A 23528-nucleotide genomic window follows, 5' to 3' on the forward strand; every position below is an offset into this window, starting at 1 on the left:
ATGCATACTGGTAAGTAGCATATTCATTTTGGATCATGTGCTGTATGCACACTTTAGGAAGGTATCGCTTTTCTTGGTCACTTCAATACTCTCCCGACATTGACAAGCATGTGGTCGGTCAACACCTCATGAAGGACTGTCCTCCCCTTAGGGTTGTTGAAGTCAATTTTGCTGGACATGTCCAGGGAGGGATCTGTGGCCCAGATTGCAGTCCCCACCAACTACTATTTTAATGGAAACACATTTTGCAAGGACTTGCAAAAGATGAGAAGGATGTGTTCCATGACAATTTGGTTGCATAGACAGATCCAACTATCGATCCATCGTATAGTGACAATTTTGTGAACACAAACGTCCCTTTCTGGGTTTGGTCGAGGTTCACTGCAGCCTGTTAAGTAGGGATTACCTCCCTAGTATAACCACCCCATGCTTCTTGGAGCAGACAAGAGCATAGAAACATGAGCAGTCTCCTTTCCCCACTGCCTAATTATAACTTAGCCTATTGAGGATTGTTTTAATTTCATAGGCATGCTAGGTGATAGGTGAGTCTCCTGTGGTAGGACTGTGTCCAGTTTTTAAGACGCAAGATAGAGGATTTTCTTTCTATCAATATAGCAGTACATTCCATTTACATTTAGTGAGAATATGATGAGGTGTTTAGGTTTATGGTTGAGTGTTCTACTTTGGGCGTGGAGTTGTGACTTATAACTCTTGTTGAATCTCAGCCTTATGTGGGTCAGGCTGATTTGATCAGGAATCCCATGAAGGAGTCAAGTGTCTTATAAAATGGATGCAAAGTATGAGAGTTAGCTCAAAGAGTCCTGAGTAGAGAGTGTGGGTTCTCTGCTTTAATCAGGGTAGGCAGTGATTGGTTCTATAGGAAAAAGGGGGGGAAGATGTGGAGGAGAGGATGTAACTGAACCCCTTGAGGGTTTGTTCATTAGACAGTGGACTACATTTCCTAGTTAAACAATGAGTTGGCAGTCCGCAGATGCCTGTGGTAGTGTTACTTGTGGTAGTGATGCTTGTGGATGTAGATCGAAGTATTAACATACAGTAAAAAGTAATTGGCAGGCATTGTCGGTCCTTCCAGAGAGAAACCTTGGAGGTGTGTTGCCATTCCAAAAGTGCCAGCGAAAAGAACGCCTCAGAGAAGATGACAATTGAAATGGACAGATGTACTCCTAGGAGGGGCATTTTCAAGGATTCTCCCATGTCCTACTTTTTGGTGAACAGCAGACTATTGCAGATAGGTTAGCAGCTTCTAAGTGTTGTTGGTGTGCTTCTTCGTTTCTGGGTTGGTTAGTTAATAGGGGAGTTGTGGTAGGGAGTTGTAGGTGTATTCTGGGCCCTAGCAATCGCTTGAATTGATGCCTAAATTCAGATGGACTGCTACAGTGCAGATGGGATCTGGGCTTATACCGATTAAAGTCTCCACTTTTGACCTTACATCTTAGAGTGGCGGTGGATGCCCTTATGGTCACTTTGCAAATGATGTCTGGGTCTCCCATCTGACATTGTGGCAATATACCTGCAACGGCCGTGGAGTGCTGAATAGGTCTTTATCTGTGATGTCAAGAAATCTCTCAAGGTCATCGGGTTTCTTAATATTCAATGAACTTCTTATCAATAGTAAACCATATTGTGGCGGCCACACATCCCATAATTCACATCTTGTCTGTAGAGTTTCGGGTGCAACTCAAGGAAAGCTTTATGGTTCATGTTGGATTCAAATGAAAAATCATCGAAGATGTTCACAGTGTGACGAACCACAAAGAAGGGTCTGTGTTTCCAATCTGGCTGTCGAACTTGTTATTCCTGTTCAAGTTTTAAAAAGCAGGCAGTAATTAGAGGTGGTCATGGATTATTCACCACATGGCTTGGTCTAATACTGTGGACCAGATGAAACACTAACAATGGGGCAAACTTAACATTTAAAAGCCCAGATTGTATGTGGCACTGGAACCTCAAAAGTCATCCTTTTTTTTGTGGATGCCTAGTGTGCCATGTAACCTGTCCTCATAGTCCACAAGTTTTTTGAGAATCTGTCACGTGTCTTGTCCAAGTCTGGCACAGTGTTGAGGCAATGTTCTAGATCTTAAGTGTGTTTTTCTACTGTAGAGCGCCAGAAGGCAATGGCAGTTCTGACTGATTTAATTTCTGAGGACATTTTTCAAATGTTAGTGCTTGTAGCCCCATTTTGGGTCATGTTACCTCTTGGGTAGCTCCCTGTTCTTGGATGTCGAGGAGTGCTTTGTCTTGGTACCCCAACTAACTGCGTTTGCGAATTCTAGCTGCCTTGAAGGTGTTTTGTATGGGTGGGAAGAATGTTTAATTCTATCTTTGGAATAGGCAGACTTTTGGTTGCTCTGTGTTACTCTTTAACATGGAGTTCTGGCCAAATTCCGCCAATTGCAGCAAGGCAGAACTTTTCTCACGCAAAGATTTGGTGCCCCTAGCATGATTTTCTAACACTGGCGGTCATGAGTGGCCTCGGTCAGAGGGCTGCCACTCGAGTAGATTAAAATAAACATGAATGGCAGCGAGCTCTTGCCTATGCAATGCATGATGCCATTCACACTGATTTTTAGGCACTGCTCGTTCTACCAGTGCTAAATTGCAGTGCTAGCTGCAGATTTTCTGCCCGCTGGCAGCACTCCATGGAATCTCATGGAGTTTTTATGTGACTCCTCAGGATTCCGCGGAGTGAATCTGAGTTTAGCCTACCCCGAGTTTTGTGCACAAGATTTTTTTGCCAGGTGTCTACATAGTGAATTAACCCCTTCGCCGCGGCACGAATTCCGCCGCGGCGCTGGGGGGGGTTGGGGGCAGTGCGGCGTCGCCGTGCTCGTGACGGAACCACTCCGTCATGAGTCACGGGTGAGCTGGGCTCATGACGGAGTGGTTCCGTCACGACTCCGCCCACTGCGCTAATCGCCCGCACAGGCGGGGAATTAGCGTCGCGTGGGAGGAGCGGCCGCCAACGGCCGCAGCATGACGGAACCACTCCGTCATGAGCACACGGCGCCCGTGGCTCATGACGGAGTGGTTCCGTCATGAGCACGGAACGGGTTAAACACAAGGGAGTCCCAGTGTCCTCTGATAACAAGATTAACCAAGGGGGTGGGATTTAAAGAAACCCTGTAGTTCAAGCATCCTTTTCCTGTAGTACACTAACTTGCGGCAGGTGATGTGTGGTGCATGTGGGGCCTTGGGGAGTTTGGGTGAGTATTACCACCCAAGATGGTAGCTGTGCGTGCCAGCTAGCCTCAGAGGAGTTGTTCCTAAAAGCAGTCACTGCCTAGTCGCTGTGCCTTGCCCATCTGTGGGTGGACGGGGCACAGGTACCTTTTGTCTTCATTGGGAGATGCCTCTATCACCTCAGTGCTTACCCATGTACCATTGTGTGCATGTTACTTAATTAAATATATGGCTGTCCTGTGTCAAGTGTGTGATGTGGGCTTGGAAGAAGCAGTTCACCAGTAGGCATTCTTATGGCTTCAGGCACAGGAGACACAGGCAGTAGATTCACAGTTATCCCGGGCCCTGGATCCCCTTCACTGCTAGGCCTTTCCCCCTGTGCTAAGCCTATTTTTTTGCTATGTGGGGTAGTTCGTGCTTGGGTCCCTGTAACTTTTTGACCCCATAAGGCAAAGCTTTCCAAACTGTGTGTCCCGACACAGTACTGTGTCGCCTGCAAATTGTGGGCGTTTCGCGTAATGACACTGGTATTAACGGGCACTTAGCACATAACTGCTGCTGATTAAGAGGCATTCCTTTGAAAGCTTTGTTCTGACTATTCCTCATCTATTGCATAACGTCTCCCGGTAAATTTTCTTTTAAAGACCTGCGAAGTACTCGGGTGCGGCTGTGTGTGTGCCAGGGAAGCTGGGGTGAGGTGAGGTGAGACGGAGAGGGAGGGAGACGGAGAGGGAGGGAGGGAGACGGAGAGGGAGGGAGGGAGACGGAGAGGGAGGGAGGGAGGGGGAGGGAGACGGGGAGGGAGGGGGAGGGAGACGGGGAGGGAGGGAGACGGGGAGGGAGGGAGACGGGGAGGGAGGGAGACGGGGAGGGAGGGAGACGGGGAGGGAGGGAGACTGGGAGGGAGGGAGACGGGGAGGGAGGGAGACGGGGAGGGAGGGAGACGGGGAGGGAGGGAGACGGAGAGGGAGGGAGACGGAGAGGGAGGGAGACGGAGAGGGAGGGAGACGGAGAGAGAGGGAGACGGAGAGAGAGGGAGACGGAGAGGGAGGGAGGGAGACGGAGAGGGAGGGAGGGAGAGGGAGGGAGACGGAGAGGGAGGGAGACGGAGAGGGAGGGAGACGGAGAGGGAGGGAGACGGAGAGGGAGGGAGACGGAGAGAGAGAGGGAGACGGAGCGAGAGGAAGACGGAAGGAGACGGAGAGGGAGGGAGACGGAAGGAGACGGAGAGGGAGGGAGACGGAAGGAGACGGAGAGGGAGGGAGACGGAAGGAGACAGAGGGAGGGCGACAGAAGGAGACAGAGTGAGACAGAGGAAGGGGCGACAGAGTGAGACAGAGGGAGGGCGACAGAGTGAGACAGAGGGAGGGCGACAGAAGGAGACAGAGTGAGACAGAGGGAGGGCGACAGAAGGAGACAGAGAGGGCGACAGAAGGAGACAGAGAGGGCGACAGAAGGAGACAGAGAGGGCGACAGAAGGAGACAGGAGACCGAGAGAGGGAAGGAGGAGGGAGACAGCGGGAGGAGGGAGACAGCGGGAGGAGGGAGACAGCGGGAGGAGGGAGACAGCGGGAGGAGGGAGACAGCGGGAGGAGGGAGACAGCGGGAGGAGGGAGACAGCGGCAGGAGGGAGACAGCGGCAGGAGGGAGACAGCGGCAGGAGGGAGACAGCGGCAGGAGGGAGACAGCGGCAGGAGGGAGACAGCGGCAGGAGGGAGACAGCGGCAGGAGGGAGACAGCGGCAGGAGGGAGACAGCGGTAGGAGGGAGACAGCGGTAGGAGGGAGACAGCGGCAGGAGGGAGACAGCGGCAGGAGGGAGACAGCGGGAGACGGAGAGAGAGAGGGAGACGGAGAGAGAGAGGGAGACGGAGAGAGGGAGAGAGAGAGGGAGACGGAGAGAGGGAGAGAGGGAGGGAGACGGAGAGAGGGAGAGAGGGAGGGAGACGGAGAGAGGGAGAGAGGGAGGGAGACGGAGAGAGGGAGGGAGGGAGGGAGACGGAGAGAGGGAGGGAGGGAGACGGAGAGAGGGAGGGAGGGAGACGGAGGGAGGGAGGGAGGGAGACGGAGGGAGACGGAGAGAGGGAGGGAGACGGAGGGAGGGAGGGAGACGGAGGGAGGGAGGGAGACGGAGGGAGGGAGGGAGGGAGACGGAGGGAGGGAGGGAGACGGAGGGAGGGTGGGCGACGGAGGGAGGGTGGGCGACGGAGGGAGGGTGGGCGACGGAGAGAGGGTGGGCGACGGAGAGAGGGAGGGAGACGGAGAGAGGGAGGGAGACGGAGAGAGGGAGGGAGACGGAGAGAGGGAGGGAGACGGAGAGAGGGAGGGAGACGGAGAGAGGGAGGGAGACGGAGAGAGGGAGGGAGACGGAGAGAGGGAGGGAGACGGAGAGAGGGAGGGAGACGGAGAGAGGGAGGGAGACGGAGAGAGGGAGGGAGACGGAGAGAGGGAGGGAGACGGGGAGACGGAGAGAGGGAGGGAGGGAGGGAGACGGAGAGAGGGAGGGAGACGGAGAGAGGGAGGGAGACGGAGAGAGGGAGGGAGACGGAGAGAGGGAGGGAGACGGAGAGAGGGAGGGAGACGGAGAGAGGGAGGGAGACGGGGAGACGGAGAGAGGGAGGGAGGGAGGGAGACGGAGAGAGGGAGGGAGGGAGGGAGACGGAAGGAGACGGAGAGAGGGAGGGAGACGGAAGGAGACGGAGAGAGGGAGGGAGACGGAAGGAGACGGAGAGAGGGAGGGAGACGGAAGGAGACGGAGAGAGGGAGGGAGACGGAAGGAGACGGAGAGAGGGAGGGAGACGGAAGGAGACGGAGAGAGGGAGGAAGACGGAAGGAGACGGAGAGAGGGAGGGAGACGGAAGGAGACGGAGAGAGGGAGGGAGACGGAGAGAGGGAGGGAGACGGAAGGAGACGGAGAGAGGGAGGGAGACGGAAGGAGACGGAGAGAGGGAGGGAGACGGAAGGAGACGGAGAGAGGGAGGGAGACGGAAGGAGACGGAGAGAGGGAGGGAGACGGAAGGAGACGGAGAGAGGGAGGGAGACGGAAGGAGACGGAGAGAGGGAGGGAGACGGAAGGAGACGGAGAGAGGGAGGGAGACGGAAGGAGACGGAGAGAGGGAGGGAGACGGAAGGAGACGGAGAGAGGGAGGGAGACGGAAGGAGACAGGGAGAGAGAGAGAGGGAGACGGGGAGAGGGAGACGGAGAGAGGGAGACGGAGAGAGGGAGACAGACAGACGGGGAGGGAGACAGACAGACGGGGAGGGAGACAGACAGACGGGGAGGGAGACAGACAGACAGACAGACAGACGGGGAGGGAGACAGACAGACAGACAGACAGACGGGGAGGGAGACAGACAGACAGACGGGGAGGGAGACAGACAGACAGACGGGGAGGGAGACAGACAGACAGACGGGGAGGGAGACAGACAGACAGACGGGGAGGGAGACACAGACAGACAGACGGGGAGGGAGACACAGACAGACAGACGGGGAGGGAGACACAGACAGACGGGGAGGGAGACACAGACAGACGGGGAGGGAGACACGGACAGACGGGGAGGGAGACACGGACAGACGGGGAGGGAGACACGGACAGACGGGGAGGGAGACACGGACAGACGGGGAGGGAGACACGGACAGACGGGGAGGGAGACACGGACAGACGGGGAGGGAGACACGGACAGACGGGGAGGGAGACACGGACAGACAGACAGACGGGGAGGGAGACACGGACAGACAGACAGACGGGGAGGGAGAGACAGACAGACAGACGGGGAGGGAGAGACAGACAGACAGACGGGGAGGGAGAGACAGACAGACAGACAGACGGGGAGGGAGAGACAGACAGACAGACAGACAGACGGGGAGGGAGGGAGACCGACACAGACAGACAGACAGACGGGGAGGGAGGGAGACCGACACAGACAGACAGACAGACAGACGGGGAGGGAGGGAGACCGACACAGACAGACAGACGGGGAGGGAGAGACAGACAGACAGACGGGGAGGGAGAGACAGACAGACAGACGGGGAGGGAGAGACAGACAGACAGACAGGGAGGGAGACACAGACAGACGGGGAGGGAGACACAGACAGACGGGGAGGGAGACACAGACAGACAGACGGGGAGGGAGAGACAGACAGTCAGACGGGGAGGGAGAGACAGACAGACAGACGGGGAGGGAGAGACAGACAGACAGACGGGGAGGGAGAGACAGACAGACGGGGAGGCAGACAGACAGACGGGGAGGCAGACAGACAGACGGGGAGGCAGACAGACAGACGGGGAGGCAGACAGACAGACGGGGAGGCAGACAGACAGACAGACGGGGAGGGAGACAGACAGACGGGGAGGCAGACAGACAGACAGACGGGGAGGGAGACAGACAGACAGACAGACAGACGGGGAGGCAGACGGGGAGGGAGACAGACTGGGAGGGAGACAGACCCAGACAGACAGACAGACAGACAGACAGACGGGGAGGGAGGGAGACCCAGACAGACAGACAGACAGACAGACGGGGAGGCAGACAGACAGACAGACAGACAGACAGACGGGGAGGGAGACAGACAGACAGACAGACAGACAGACAGACGGGGAGGCAGACGGGGAGGGAGACAGACGGGGAGGGAGACAGACCCAGACAGACAGACAGACAGACAGACAGACAGACAGACAGACAGACAGACAGACAGACGGGGAGGGAGGGAGACCCAGACAGACAGACAGACAGACGGGGAGGGAGGGAGACAGACACAGAGACAGACGGGGAGGGAGACAGACACAGAGACAGACGGGGAGGGAGACAGACACAGAGACAGACGGGGAGGGAGACAGACACAGAGACAGACGGGGAGGGAGACAGACGGGGAGGGAGACAGACACAGAGACAGACGGGGAGGGAGACAGACACAGAGACAGACGGGAAGGGAGACAGACGGGGAGGGAGACAGACCCAGACAGACAGACAGACGGGGAGGGAGGGAGACCCAGACAGACAGACAGACAGACGGGGAGGGAGGGAGACAGACACAGAGACAGACGGGGAGGGAGACAGACGGGGAGGGAGACAGACGGGGAGGGAGACAGACGGGGAGGGAGACAGACGGGGAGGGAGACAGACGGGGAGGGAGACAGACGGGGAGGGAGACAGACGGGGAGGGAGACAGACGGGGAGGGAGACAGACGGGGAGGGAGACAGACGGGGAGGGAGACAGACGGGGAGGGAGACAGACGGGGAGGGAGACAGACGGGGAGGGAGACAGACGGGGAGGGAGACAGACGGGGAGGGAGACAGACGGGGAGGGAGACAGACGGGGAGGGAGACAGACGGGGAGGGAGACAGACGGGGAGGGAGACAGACGGGGAGGGAGACAGACGGGGAGGGAGACAGACGGGGAGGGAGACAGACGGGGAGGGAGACAGACGGGGAGGGAGACAGACGGGGAGGGAGACAGACGGGGAGGGAGACAGACGGGGAGGGAGACAGACGGGGAGGGAGACAGACGGGGAGGGAGACAGACGGGGAGGGAGACAGACGGGGAGACAGACAGACAGACGGGGAGACACAGGCGGGAGGGAGACAGACAGACAGGCGGGAGGGAGGGAGACAGACAGACAGGCGGGAGGGAGACAGACAGACAGACAGGCGGGAGGGAGACAGACAGACAGACAGGCGGGAGGGAGGGAGACAGACAGACAGACAGGCGGGAGGGAGGGAGACAGACAGACAGACAGGCGGGAGGGAGACAGACAGACAGACAGGCGGGAGGGAGACAGACAGACAGACAGGCGGGAGGGAGACAGACAGACAGACAGGCGGGAGGGAGACAGACAGACAGGCGGGAGACAGACAGACAGGCGGGAGGGAGACAGACAGGCGGGAGGGAGACAGACAGACAGACAGACAGGCGGGAGGGAGACAGACAGACAGACAGACAGGCGGGAGGGAGACAGACAGACAGACAGACAGGCGGGAGGGAGACAGACAGACAGGCGGGAGACAGACAGACAGGCGGGAGGGAGACAGACAGGCGGGAGGGAGACAGACAGACAGGCGGGAGGGAGACAGACAGGCGGGAGGGAGACAGACAGACAGACAGACAGGCGGGAGGGAGACAGACAGACAGACAGACAGGCGGGAGGGAGACAGACAGACAGACAGACAGACAGGCGGGAGGGAGACAGACAGACAGACAGACAGGCGGGAGGGAGACAGACAGACAGACAGACAGGCGGGAGGGAGACAGACAGACAGACAGACAGGCGGGAGGGAGACAGACAGACAGACAGGCGGGAGGGAGACAGACAGACAGACAGACGGGAGGGAGGGAGACAGACAGACAGACAGGGGGGAGGGAGGGAGACAGGGAGACAGACAGGGGGGAGGGAGGGAGACAGGGAGACAGACAGGGGGGAGGGAGGGAGACAGGGAGACAGACAGGGGGGAGGGAGGGAGACAGGGAGACAGACAGGGGGGAGGGAGGGAGACAGGGAGACAGACAGGGGGGAGGGAGGGAGACAGGGAGACAGACAGGGGGGAGGGAGGGAGACAGGGAGACAGACAGGGGGGAGGGAGGGAGACAGGGAGACAGACAGGGGGGAGGGAGGGAGACAGGGAGACCGACAGGGGGGAGGGAGGGAGACAGGGAGACAGACAGACGGGGAGGGAGGGAGACAGGGAGACAGACAGACGGGGAGGGAGGGAGACAGGGAGACAGACGGGGAGGGAGGGAGGGAGGGAGGGAGACAGACAGACGGGGAGGGAGGGAGACAGGGAGACAGACAGACGGGGAGGGAGGGAGGGAGGGAGACAGACGGGGAGGGAGGGAGGGAGGGAGGGAGACAGGGAGACAGACGGGGAGGGAGGGAGGGAGACAGGGAGACAGACGGGGAGGGAGGGAGCCACAGACAGGGAGGGAGCCACAGACAGGGAGGGAGCCACAGACAGGGAGGGAGCCACAGACAGGGAGGGAGCCACAGACAGGGAGGGAGCCACAGACAGGGAGGGAGCCACAGACAGGGAGGGAGCCACAGACAGGGAGGGAGCCACAGACAGGGAGGGAGCCACAGACAGACAGGGAGGGAGGGAGACAGACAGGGAGCAAAATTTGACGTTTGCAGGGGATTCTGGGTAAGAAAACGTTGGGAAATCCACGCAAGCCATACCTCCCTGGAATCCCCCGGGTGTGTAGTTTTCAGAAATGTGTGGGTTCGGTAGGTTTACCTAGATGGCTGCCGAGCACGGGGCTAAAAACCCAGGTGACCCCCCGCCCCCTTTGCAAAACCGTGTCGTTTTGTGATTGGAAATTTTGATGTCGCCTCAATATGTTTTGGGCCCTTGCCTGTCGCGGGTACTTGGGCCTTTCCACATGAGTGAGGCACCATTTTTATCGGGAGACCTCTGGGAACTCTGGGTGGTAGGAAATTTGTTGTTTCTTTCTGCAGCGTGAAAATTGTGGCACAATAATGCAAGGAAAATGTGACCGACACATTGTGAGGTTTGCAGGACATTGTGGGTAAGATAACTTGTTGGGATCCACAAGAGAGACATCACCATGTACGCCCATGGATGTTTAGTTTACGACAATATGTACAGTTGGTAGGTTATTCTTAGATGGAATGTAAGAGATTGGCAGAGAGACTAAAAAGACGCGCTAGTATCTGACTCTGTTCAATATCGCTGCCGTGAGGGGAACAGCGTCTTGGGCCAGAAAGCATCCAGCTGCCGCCGTGAGGGGAACGGCTCCTGGAGGCGAAGGGACTACATCCCCCACAACACCCTGTGCAGTGCCAATAATCGGTATCATCAGAGGGCGCCGGAGGCCCTCTTAAGCAGCACGCAGCGCGGGACGCGCTAGTATCTGACTGTACAATATCGCTGCCGTGAGGGGAACGGCGTCTTGGGCCAGAAAGCATCTAGCTGCCGCCGTGAGGGGGAACGGCTCCTGGAGGCGAAGGGACTACATCCCCCACAACACCCTGTGCGGTGCCAATGATCGGCATCATCAGAGGGCGCCGGAGGCCCTCTTAAGCAGCACACAGCCCACGCAGCGCGGGGCGCGCGCGGGCGTGCCCGGGCGAAGCCTGGACCAAGGGCGGGCCCGTCCGCGCCCGTCAAAGCCCGAATAAGCCTGGGCTGGGCCACCCCTCCTTACAGATGGGTAACCGCAAACACTTGGGCAATTCTGACAAGGGGGGTATAAAAGCAAAAATACCCAGAAAGTCTCCTTCTATAATTTCCTACCTAACTTCTGCTGTGGGTGCCTTGAATAAAGAAATAGCTAATGCGGAAAAGGAACTAGGTCTGGATACAAGCGATGCCCCTAGGGAAGGGTCTACGACGACAGCAGTTTTGGCATCTGTCCCTGTATCCCTGGAACCTGTTGTATTGATCAATGCTCCCAAACCATTGACTGATGTGTTATCTCCTGCTTTGGGTGACTTGGGTGGCTCGCCGAGCCCTCAGAGCATTCACAATTCTCCATGTGAAAGGGGTCTCTTGGAAGGGTTGACTGATGTAAAACGCACTCAAAGAAAAAAACCTTTAAAGCGCCCCAAAGGCCCTAAGTCAAGCACTTCCAAGGCCTACCCGGGAATCGATGAATCCACTCAACAGTCCTTGCGGTTCCTCATCGAGGATATTTTTAGTACAAGATTCGAATCTATGCTGACCACTATTGCCAAGAACATTATCGACACCATGAACTCCTGTGTGGCTGATCTTAAAAAGAAGTGTGACCACTTAATCACTATTATGGACTCCCGTCTGAGAGATAATTCGTGTTCCGTGACTAATAATATTGATGTGATGCCAGTAGTAACTGGGTTAGCTAATAGAGGGAACAACCGATCGAGCGCCCTGCTGCCACCTTTGGGGAGGGGCGGTTCCTTGAACCTAGGGGATAGGACGGATCCCCCTCTTATTGTAAGGCAAAAGGTTCCCAATGTTGCCCCATGCACTGATCTTACGCAACCTAGAAGGTCGACTATAGCTATAAGGGGGAATTCTGAGCTGTATAACACTCCCACTCTTAATAACTATAACAGGATCGATCTCCCCCCAGAAGCTACTTCTCTGGTTGCGGTTCTTGTGGGGGTTCCCTACCTTGAGCACCCCGAACAAGAATCAACAAATGGTTTGTTGCGTAAAACAAAAAGCTGGTGTAATCACTATTGTACGGGTTCCTCTGAAATCTCAGACCATATTATTATGGCAAGACGGTTGTCCTGGGTGGGCAATCAGCCCAAAAAAATTGCAGGAGACTGTAAAATAGTAAATTTTAACAAACCTGATATAGCGGATAGGTTGTTCTGGGATGCTACTGATCTAAAAGTGGACGGTATAAGGGCTGTCCCGTCGGGCTATTTTTACCCGCCAACAAGTACAGGGTATTCCCATAGTAGGTCACAAGCCAACATTAAACCCCATTTGCCGCAGTATTGGACTAGACCTGTAAGCAGTGTCCCTAGTCCTGCAAGATCGGGTGGAGCTGGATCCCTGTCTCCATTATTCACAAGTGTGCGGTCAGGGCCTGAGGAGTCGGGCTTACCATTGACCAATAGATTTCTTCCCTTAAGCCTGCTGGACTCAAATGATTGACTCCCTGTGTCAGAGGTTACCCCTCCACCACCTAGCCCTAATGACCTGGAGGGTACTGGTATTGGGAGTGAAAATTGCCTATCTGCCTTGCCCCGTATTATTCATCCGGAAGTAGTTACTGGCGATGTAAATTTATCTAAATGTAGATTCATCAGCTGGAATATTGCGGGCTTAAGAAGTAAAAGAGACAACCCCCAGTGGCTAGAATTTATAAAATATTTTGATATAATCGCCCTTCAGGAAACCTGGGATAAGGGGGATAATTTCTGGTTGGACGGTTTTAGCTCCTATTTCCTACCAGCCCTAGCAACTCCAGATGGAAGAGCAAAGGGTGGGTTTATGCTACTTCTATCTCTGAACCTACAGGGATCCATGAATAGGATTGTTACAGACTCAATTAATTGCCTGGCAGTAGAAATAGGTTTTACTACCTATCCCAAGATTCTTATGGTGAATTTTTATAACTCTGGGGAAATTGATCATAGGAATCAACACTTGATCAATTTGAAATCCTTTTTAGAAAATTATAGGGTTTTGCAAACTACTTTGTTTTACGTCGTACTTATGGGTGATTTTAACATTCATCCTTGTCGCTTAAATTGTTGTATTGAAGATGGCTTTGGTTATAATTTTGCTTCAACACCCCATTTTGAACATACAGTGGAGGGGGAGGGCTTAGAGTCTCTCCTGTCTGAAGATACCATCATTGATTACGTTTTTAGTCCCCCACGTCTATGCACACCATCATAATTTTTATTAAAAAAAGAAAGAAAACACAAACCAATTGCAACTAAATGCAAAACTATAACTTCAAAAACAATAGCAGTAACTAAAGACATCATTCTATTGCCATACGTTAAACTGAACAACTATATAAAACCATACAGACCGGGCAGTACACCATTAGACTCACGGTTGCTCCCAAAAACTCTTTTGAGTGGGATGCAATCTGAAACATGTGGGCACACACAGCCCAGGATTTGTAGATGTGGCAGCAACACTCTGGCACTTTATACTGACCTACTATACCTGTGGCCATGTTTCCTCTATACTTTATAAGGTAAGCATTACCTATTGTGGCCGAATTGTGAGCTATGACCTTTTATAGTCGCCAATCTAACATTTTACAGCATTTTGGACGTAGGAATGTCATTTAATCTTTTTATTTGGTGCCTTTGATTCACATTTTTGATGTTTCTTGTTTGTTATTGTGGTTCCTTGTGTTCATAACCTGTCCTGTCTTGCATAACAGTGACCTGTTTGGTTATATATCATGGGAAGTTTGACATAGTTGCTCTTGGTTTTTTTCTGGCGTCTTAACCTTGTTTTGATTAGATATACATTCTTTCTCCTATTAGATTTCCCTGATTGTTACATTCGACTTGACGCGGACCAACCACTATATTTACATTCGTTGTCTATTTTTACATTGGATTTCATCGCCCGAATTTTACATTAATAAGTATGTGACGTACTTCTATTTTGCGACTTAATTAACTTTTTACTCGGGGCTCACAGTCTTAATATCTGATCTTCTCAATTATTTACACTTAATGTGTTGACTGTTGGTGCACTCTTTTTACTTTAAGGATGTACAGTCCTATATAGTTTGACTATCAACACCTTAATTTTTCGGGTTTCGGTCTTTTTGTTATTTGTTTTTTGTTTTCATATGTTTGGTGCTCTTCACTGCTTTTCACATATTTTCTGGTGATCTTGATTCTTTCTCTACACATGGTGGTTTTCACTACTTGGTTTGGAGACTTTTTCCGACAGTAGTGGTATTGCATCAGTTTGTTGCTTCACCCTTTTCTGTTTTTTTGGCTGTATATATTGTATATCTTATAATGTTCCTGCATAGTGAGTTTTTCATATCATATTTGTATGTTCACAGCCTTGAGAAAGTCAATAGTACCAATAAGTACTGACGAAACACGTGTTGGCTGTTTGCTCTCTTGGACTTGCACTCAGCTATGGAATAAAACTAACAATTTCTACCTATACCACGTGGACCTTTCATCATACATTTTTGAACTATGGACCTCTATTGAATATTTCTTGATGTATACAAATGTCTATCGAACTCTGAATAACGCAGGTTCTTCATTATTTGTTATTCAGTTGGACTTTCATATACTATTTGTGGATGTGCTGAAATAGCTCTATTTTTCAATTGAATTTGTCAGATTGTTCTACATATCTGCCTAATAGGCACTCTTGGGTAGTGGGTGCCTGTAGCTAGTCAAGCACCCAGTCTTATTACAATTTTTCATTTTGCTGTTTCACGCCGTTGACTTCCATTTATGTACTTGTTAACACTTTGATGTGCAGGTTTTCTCCCATTTGCGAACACTACTACCCTTCTCCTTTATTTTACAGGCCAGGATTAGGACAATCGGCACAGTGCATATGACTCTTCTTCCGCACACCTCTTCGCAAGCAGACTCTACATCTCTTACAGGGATTGTTTTGTTTGGGCGTGGGAGGAATTAAATTAGGAATGTGGCGATCTTTCAATCTAGCCACACCCTCCACCACTCCTATCACAGACTCCTGAAACTGAACAAAAGTCATCTTTGATGCAGGAGAACACTCCTTGTACACAACAAAAGCATTGAAAGTTGCTAAATTGAAGAGATGAATGGCCAACATCTTATACCAAATTTAAGCCTTACGAATAGCAGTGTAAGGTTCCAACCTCTGATCTACTCTATCAACACCACTCGTGTGCTTATTTTAGTCTAAAATGCACACAGGTTCGCGCACTTCAGCAATCTGACCCCAAACAGCCACAGCTGAAGTACTCATCATGAATGGTAGTCAGCATGTACACATCCCTCCTGTCCACAAATTTCACATCTAGTAGTTCATCACTACGCAAGGAACTGCACTGTCCCCTCTGAAGCTTTTTGCAAACAAGCTCTTTTGGATAACCTTTATGGTTGGAGCGGTTTGTGCCACAAGCAAAAGTGTCCACTTTGAACAATTCCTTAAACAATTGCACAGCAATGTAAAAGTTATCAAGGTACAAATGGTGGCCTCTGTTAAACAGTCCTCTAGCAAGATCCCACACAATTTTCTCAAACTCTAAAAGTGGACGGACAACCAGGGAGGTCAATAGTGGAATCCCTACTAGTGTACACCCGGAAATTATAGACTTATCCTGTCCTACTCTCAGACAACATGTACAGCTTAATTCCATAACGTGCCCTCTGGCTAGGAATGTACGGTCTAAAAACCAAACAACCCTTGAACAGGGCCAAAGACTCATCAATAGATATTTCTTTCCCTAGAGTATAGATCTCTGAAAATCGATCTACAAAGTGATCAAGAACAGGTCGAATTTTAAAAAGACGGTCACACTCAGGGTGATCTTGTGGCAACGCCGAAGCATTATCAACAAAATGCAGCATCCGAAGCAGAAGTAAATACCGATCACGACTAATAATTAATTGCAGGAAATATGGCAGTTGCCATCACTGGACTAGTAGACCAATATAAAGCAATGGACGGCTTCCTTATCAAACCCATCAAAAAAATCAACCCAAAAACTTCTTCATCTCATCCAGATTTGTTGGAGTCCACCGAGTAACTCTAGAGTAGGGCCTAAATCTTTCACTGTTGTCCCTCAAATACTGTTCTGCATGCAAATTAGTATGCTCAGCAAAAAAACATCATCCATAAACTGAAAAAAACTGTATAGGCAAAATAAAATCACTATTCACTCTACACCCTGCATCACCAGTAAAGGCGGGCAACACCAGCTGCACCATGTTTGGATCAACCCAGAGACCAGCACTTCCAATTGGAAGCCTTGCAGCCCAAGGCTACAATCTAGATGCCTCTTGCACCATCGGCACATCAGTGTCCTCCTCTAAAACAGGCACTTCATCCGCACTGAGAGTAGCTTCATCCACACTGAGAGTAGCTTCATCCACACTGACAGTAGCTTCATCCACACTGACAGTAGCTTCATCCACACTGACAGTAGCTTCATCCACACTGACAGTAGATTCATCATCCGATGATTCCATTTGGAGACAACTCACTGACTGAATCTTTCCCTCCCTCCTCTCCTTCAGACGCACTGTCACTCCTAATCCTGCTCAGAGGAAGATTCAAAAAGCATACCAACCACCTGCTGAGCAGTAATTCTGCGGCTAGCCGTAATCCTTACTAACACAGGTAACGTGTCAAACAACAACAAACACTTTGTAGAATAACTAATGAACAAAATGTGGCTTTTATCACAAAGACCTATATACTCCGAAACTATACCACTCACTTGTCAGAAGCAGATGGACTCACCACCTACTCTGCACAGACACAGAAAGGACCAACAATATCCCACTAAAAAAGGAAAAGAAAAGAAAATTACACATAAGACAACGCAAAAGACATCGCTAAGAATTTCACGCTCCAAAAACAAACTATATATGCTGCTTTTTTTACACCACTTACTAAAAATTCACGTGTGCATAACAATAATACTCATTTGGAGTAAACAAAACAAAGTTTTTCTTACCAAATAAATGCGACGACGCAAAACTGCAGAAAACAAAAAGCACTAGAAAAAAAGGAGAAATAAAACATTACGATCACATATGCAAATAATGAACCAGTCCATGCACAATCTACCAGCCAAGATGGCGGGTAGGTGGGCCTAAAAGCAAAAGGCCAACCCCAAGGAGTCAGAAACAGCTGAAATATTCAACCCCATAAAGGGGAGCGACCCTTGTCCATGGGGCCGCTCCCAACAATCATCTATATAAAAACAAAAAATCCCTGGTGGTCTAGTGGGCCATCTGAAATCATTTTGATCTGCACCTAGTTTGTTTGTAGTGTCTAGAGCACGACCACGATTCCAAGTCATGCTCTGATTGCCAGGCCATGGTGCCGAAGGCTTCCAGGGAGCGGTCCATGAAGCTGCTAGCGGCCCAGCATGAGACTCCATGGAAGTACTGGTACCAGTCGAGAGGAATGCCTCAAGACCGTTCCAGGAGTCCAAAGCCCGCTTCGTCCCATTTGAAATCGTTGGAGCATTCAGGTAAGAGGCACAAAAAAACACAAGAAACACGACGTCGAAGAGCGCTTCAACTACTCCTCATCGGTCTGCCGACGTGATGAAGGAACATCGGTGCTCAAGGCCTGGTTCCCCGTAACCGGTGCCTGGGCCGACTCCACGCCTCCCCATATTTTCCGGGAGCCGAAACGAATCCCGCTTAAATTCAAGAATTTTATGAAGCTATGCATCTCATATTTGAGCAGCCCAACCCCATCTGGCGTGTCTTCTGGCCCGATGTGGTAAGAGGGGGCACCATCTGGTTCCGTGCCAGCTGTTCCCTCTCCTATGGGGCCCTACGTATCAGTTCATGGATCCGGACCGATAGCAGTTGTGCCATTCCAATCTGTGCGGATGCCAGTGCCAGCCCCAATGTGATTCCCCTAAACCGACGCGAAGCCGCGTCAACCAACGCAGATTCCAGCGCTGACATGATTGTCTAGATCGGAGCTGAGCCCTATTCTGAAGGGTAGGCCTTTTGAGGAATGGGATGGGGGATGGGTCACTGGACCCTTTGGAAGGCTAGCCTTATGATCAGGATATGGAACTGGGTGATGCCAGCAGACTGGATACTTCACCAGATACCGGCATGATTTCTCCCCCTACCGTGGCTACAGTGGAGGGAGCTACATACACAGTGGTGGTGCAGAGAGCGGCTGAAGTCCTCTAGTTTCAGTTGCCCTCGATGGCATGCTATACAACATCTTGACAGAGGTGCTGCAACTGGGAGTCTCCTCCTCTGAACTCCTACTTGCGTTCAACAAAGCCCTCACTGGCGTCCTTCTGAGGACCTGGTCTAAACCCAGCACAGGGGCTCCTGTGAATAGGATGATTGCCCACTGCCCTGCTGCAGGGGACCCATATTTCCTCACCCTACCTGAAGAGCTTGGTGGTCCAAGTCTCCTCTTCCCATGGTGTGTTCTCTGCTGCTCCCTAGGACAGGGAATCCAAAATCCTGGACAGCTTGGGAAAGAAAGTGTTTTCTTCCGCCAGCCTTGCATTGCGGTCAGTAACCACCACATGCATATTGGGCCTTTATTCCCACACACTATGATAAACGGTTGCTTAGGTCCTGCAGTTCGGGCTGGACTGTTCCATTGGTCGCAGAGTCACTACTGATTTGCATATGGCTGGGTTCAAACTGGAATGGCATGGTGAGAAAAAAAACAATGGATTTAGGCCCAGATCACTGTACTGGGGTGAATGTATGCCATTGTTCTGCATTCTGTCCATCAATTGTTCTTTTTGCATTTGTCACCCCGAGCGGGACGGGTATGCCCCAACGTGGGTCCCGTGCTCTCCATGCCACAGGAGTCCAGCTATCCTGGCTGATGAGGGCTGAAAGCCTGAAACCGGCCCTGGATCCGGCGCCGGGTGCGGTGCCGCTGCTGACGCCATACGGCGCCGACCCGGGAATGGTGTTTTACCCTCCCATTCCATTTCTTGGAGGGGAGTTTATCCCGTTTCCCAGGGCACCGCGTCCTTACTGGCCTCTTCAGCAAACGGTGGACAAAGGGGAATACTGAGGGGTCTGAGGACCCTCTTGCGGCTCAATGCGAGGATGAGCCTGAGTGGGAAGGCGATGTAGAGGGTCCAGCGGATCTGGATTTCTCTCCACACCCTGGTACTCTATCCCCTTCTTCCGTGGCCACGGAGGAGGTTGACACTTTTTCTGTGGTTTTGCGTCAGGCAGCTTAGGCTCTTAACCTCGAGCTCCCTTCTGTACCTATCAGGACCAATTTCCTGACTGAGGTCCTGCATCTGGGTTGCGGGCGGTGAATACTGCGTGCCTGCTAGGCCGCTATTCCCATTCTGTGTGGGACACTGTGGCACAGGTGCTGCCTCAGTGCCCTGTGAAAGCACGGGCGGTTCTCTCCCAAGCCATTACTGAAGGGAGAGATGCTGCAAAATGTACTATTAGTTTTGGACTTGACACTGCCGATTCTCACGGTAGGGCACTTTCCACAACTGTGGCGCTCCGTCGTTATGCTTGGCTCCGAACTACTGGCTTTTCTGGGGATATCCAGAACACCCTGTTGGACATGCCCTTTGATGGTACACGCCTCTTTGGTGATAAGGCGGATAACACCCTAGAACACTTTAAGGACTCTCGGGCTACAGCCCAGTCCTTGGGTCTCGCCACCACGCGTACTCCCTTGGGGTCTACTTTTGGTCCTTTCGAGGTCAAGGACAGGGCACCCAGGGGCGTTCTTTTCAGACCCGCAAGGCTGCGCAGCCAGTCTCAGTACAGCTGCGGATGGGGGACTCGCCGTGGTGGGTCCCGAGGACAGCGGATGGGTCGGTCGACCACCTCCCCTGCTGCCGCCTCTAAACCTTACTAGTCCGGTGTTTCAGGCCCACCTGACGCCAGTGGGTGGCAGGATTCGCCATCACCTTCCCCACTGGCGCTCCATAACCTCGGACAGGTGGGTTCTGCAAATAGTCCGCAGGGGCTATTCCCTCCCCTTCGAATCTCCCCCTCTAGCCATGCCACCTCAGTACCACCGCATGTCGGGGGAACACTTGGCACTTCTCCAGCAGGAAGTTACGGCCCTCTTGGCCAAGGGGGCCATCGAGCGCGTTCCGACGCCAGAAGTAGGTCGTGGTTGTTATTCCCACTACTTCTTGGTTCCGAAGTAGGACAAAGGTTTGCGCCCTATGTTAGACCTCCGGAACGGGAATCACTTCCTCGGGAAGGAGAAGTTCAAGATGCTCACGCTCGCTCAGGTCTTGTCTGCTCTAGACTGGCTGGTAGCGTTGGACCTGCAGGATGCTTATTTTCATATCCCCATCCTGCCAGCCCACCAGCATTACCTACGGTTCACGGTGGGCCACGAGCACTTTCAGTTCACCATGCTCCCTTTCGGCCTTACCAGCGCCCCTCGGGTGTTCACGAAAGTGATGGCGGTGGTCACAGCTCATCTGCGCAGATCAGGGGTTTCAGTCTTCCCCCTATCTCGACGACTGGCTGTTGAAGGCGGGCTCGCCCCAGACAATCGTCTCCCACCTCCAGACTACAGCCGACCTCCTGCATTTGCTGGGGTTTTCCATCAACATGCCAAAGTGGCACCTGATTCCCTCTCAGAAGCTCCTCTTCATCGGAGCAGTTCTGGATACTACGCAGTTTCGGGTTTATCCTCCCGAACAGCGATTCCGGGACATTCGGGCTAGGATTCCGATCTTTCGGCCCTGGTCCTGTGTTTCGGTCAGGAAGACACTGAGGCTGCTGGGTCTCAAGGCCTCCTGCATCCTGCTGATCGATCTTGCCAGATGGCATATGCGGGCTCTGCAGTGGGACCTGAAGTTCCAGTGGACGCAGCATCGGGGGAACCTGTTCGACTACGTCCAGATCTCGGAGGGCACTGCACAGGACTTGCAGTGGTGGCTCACGAACCAGCGTTGGGTCAGCGGCAGATCCCTCCCTCAACCGGAGCACACAGTGGTGACGGACGCGTCCCTCCTGGGATGGGGCGGACACATGGGAGAGGTGGAGATCAGAGGCCTCTGGTCTCCGGCGGAGTCCAAGCTCCATATCAACCTTTTACACTCAGGGCGATCCTACTTGCACTCAAAGCATTCATTCCCTCTGTCGAGGGGAAAGTAGTGCAGGTGTTCACAGACAACACTACCGCCATGTGGTACTGCAACAAGCAGGGCGGGGTGGGGTTGTGGACCCTATGTCAGGAGGATCTACGTCTCTGGACGTGGCTGGAACATCAAGGCATTTCCTTGGTGGTTCAACACCTGGCAGGTACCCTGAACGCCAGGGCGGACAAACTCAGCAGAAGGTGCATGTTGGATCACGAATGGCGTCTTCACTCGGAGGTGGTGCAAGGTCTCTTTCAGCAGTGGGGAGAACCTTTGTTAGATCTGTTTGCCACTGAAGAGAACGCTCAATTTCAGCAGTTCTGCGCGTTGGAGTTTCCAAGGCGGCACTCGCTAGGCGACGCTTTTCGTCACGAGTGGAGTTGCGGTCTGTTGTACGGATATCCGCCTATACCACTTCTGCCCAGAGTGCTGAAGATCAGGCGCGACCGGGCCCAAGTCATTCTGGGGCACCGGACTGGGCTCAAGTCATTCTGGGGCACCGGACTGGGCTCGAAGAGTTTGGTATCCCGAGCTACTCAGTATGAGCGTGGATCCCCCGATCCGACTTCCTCTTCGGAAGGATCTCCTTTTGCAGCAACAGGGGACGGTCCTCCACCTGAACCTGTCCAGCCTCCACCTCCTTGCATGGAGATTGAGCGGCAATAGCTGATTCCATTTGACTTGCCTCCCGAAGTCTGTAATGTGATTCTGGCAGCCAGGCATCCCTCCACTAAAACGGTATATGCCTGTCGGTGGAAAAAATGTGTGGCATGGTGCACAGCAAAATTTGTTGATCCTCTTGCTGCCCCTCTTTCTGAGGTCCTATTGTTCCTTCTTTCTTTGGCCCAGCAGGGCTCTGCTTTGGGCACTATCAAGGGCTACCTTTCTGCTCTTTCAGCCTTTCCTAGGTTGCCTGATCAGCCCTCTCTTTTCAAGTCCCCGGTTGTCAATAGATTTCTCAAAGGCATTACTCACCTTTTCCCTCCTATTCCTTTTGTGATGCCTCAATGGGACTTGAACCTGGTTCTCACATACTTGATGTGCGCTCCCTTTGAACCTCTTCATAACTGTCCTTTGCAGTTATTAACTTTGAAAACTCTCTTCCTGGTGGCCATCACCTCCGTTCGGCGGGTGAGTGAGCTCCATACTCTTTCCTGCAAACCTTCTTTCCTGACGATTCATCCAGACAAGGTTGTGCTTCGACCGCGTCCCTCCTTTCTACCAAAAGTAGTCTCTGCCTTTTATCTCGGGCAAACTGTCACTCTGCCCACTTTCTTTCCGCCTCCTTCAAGAGAAGAGGAGAGGCTCCACCGTCTGGACCCAAAAAGTGCGCTTTCGTTCTATCTCAACCGCACACAACAGTTCCGGGTGGATGACCAGCTCTTTGTTGGCTACGTGGGCGCCAAGAAAGGCCGGGCTGTGCACAAGCGCACTATCTCCCGATAAGTTGTCTTGTGCATTAAAGCCTGTTACTCTCTGGCTAAAAGGAACCTCCGGTGTGACTGCGCGCCCATTCTACCAGGGCGACAGCAGCTACTACAGCATTGGGACGTGGTGTCCCCCCTGCAAGACATCTGTCAGGCGGCCAATTGGGCCTCGTTGCATACTTTCTCTAAGCACTATTGCCTTAACAGTCCGGTCCATTGAGACGGCTTCTTTGGCCGCTCAGTTCTCCGTGACTTTCTGGTGTAATCTTACTTCGCAGACCCACCACCGAGGTTGGTATTGCTTGGGTATGTATTCTAATTTAAGGAATCTATCACTAACATGTCTCTTTCAGATGCATCAGTTACTTGTGTAGCGATGTATCTGTAGCTGCCCCACAGGCAGCTACAGCCTCCGAACCTTTATACTCTTTCCCTTTTAGATCATGGGTGTCCAGTTGGTAGCAGGATACGCCATCACCGGCAGTCCATAACATCAGAGAGGTAGGTTTTGCAAATTGTCGGAAGGGGCTACTCCCTCCCATCGAAATTACCCCTCCCTCCATGCCACCATCTTACGACCGGCTGACTGAGGATCACTTGTCCATGCTCCACGAGGAAGTCATGGCTCTCTTGGCCAAGGTAACCATAG

The 23528-nt window shown here is 52.7% G+C and overlaps 1 protein-coding gene across 2 annotated transcripts in view; it reads left to right on the forward strand.

The window, feature by feature from the left end:
* The window catches only part of ARHGAP35 (Rho GTPase activating protein 35), a 409579-nt gene that overhangs the window by 315911 nt on the left and 70140 nt on the right, over positions 1-23528 (forward strand). The window contains exon 6 of one of the 2 annotated variants that reach the window (XR_014968680.1): positions 14161-14264. The exons of the other annotated variant lie outside the window; for it this stretch is intronic. The gene's annotated coding sequence lies outside the window, so the exon portion shown is untranslated. The remainder of the gene's footprint in view (positions 1-14160; positions 14265-23528) is intronic. 2 annotated transcript variants of the gene reach the window in all.

The sequence above is a fragment of the Triturus cristatus genome, chromosome 9 (assembly GCF_964204655.1).
Source record: "Triturus cristatus chromosome 9, aTriCri1.1, whole genome shotgun sequence".
Classification (NCBI taxonomy): Eukaryota; Metazoa; Chordata; class Amphibia; order Caudata; family Salamandridae; genus Triturus; species Triturus cristatus.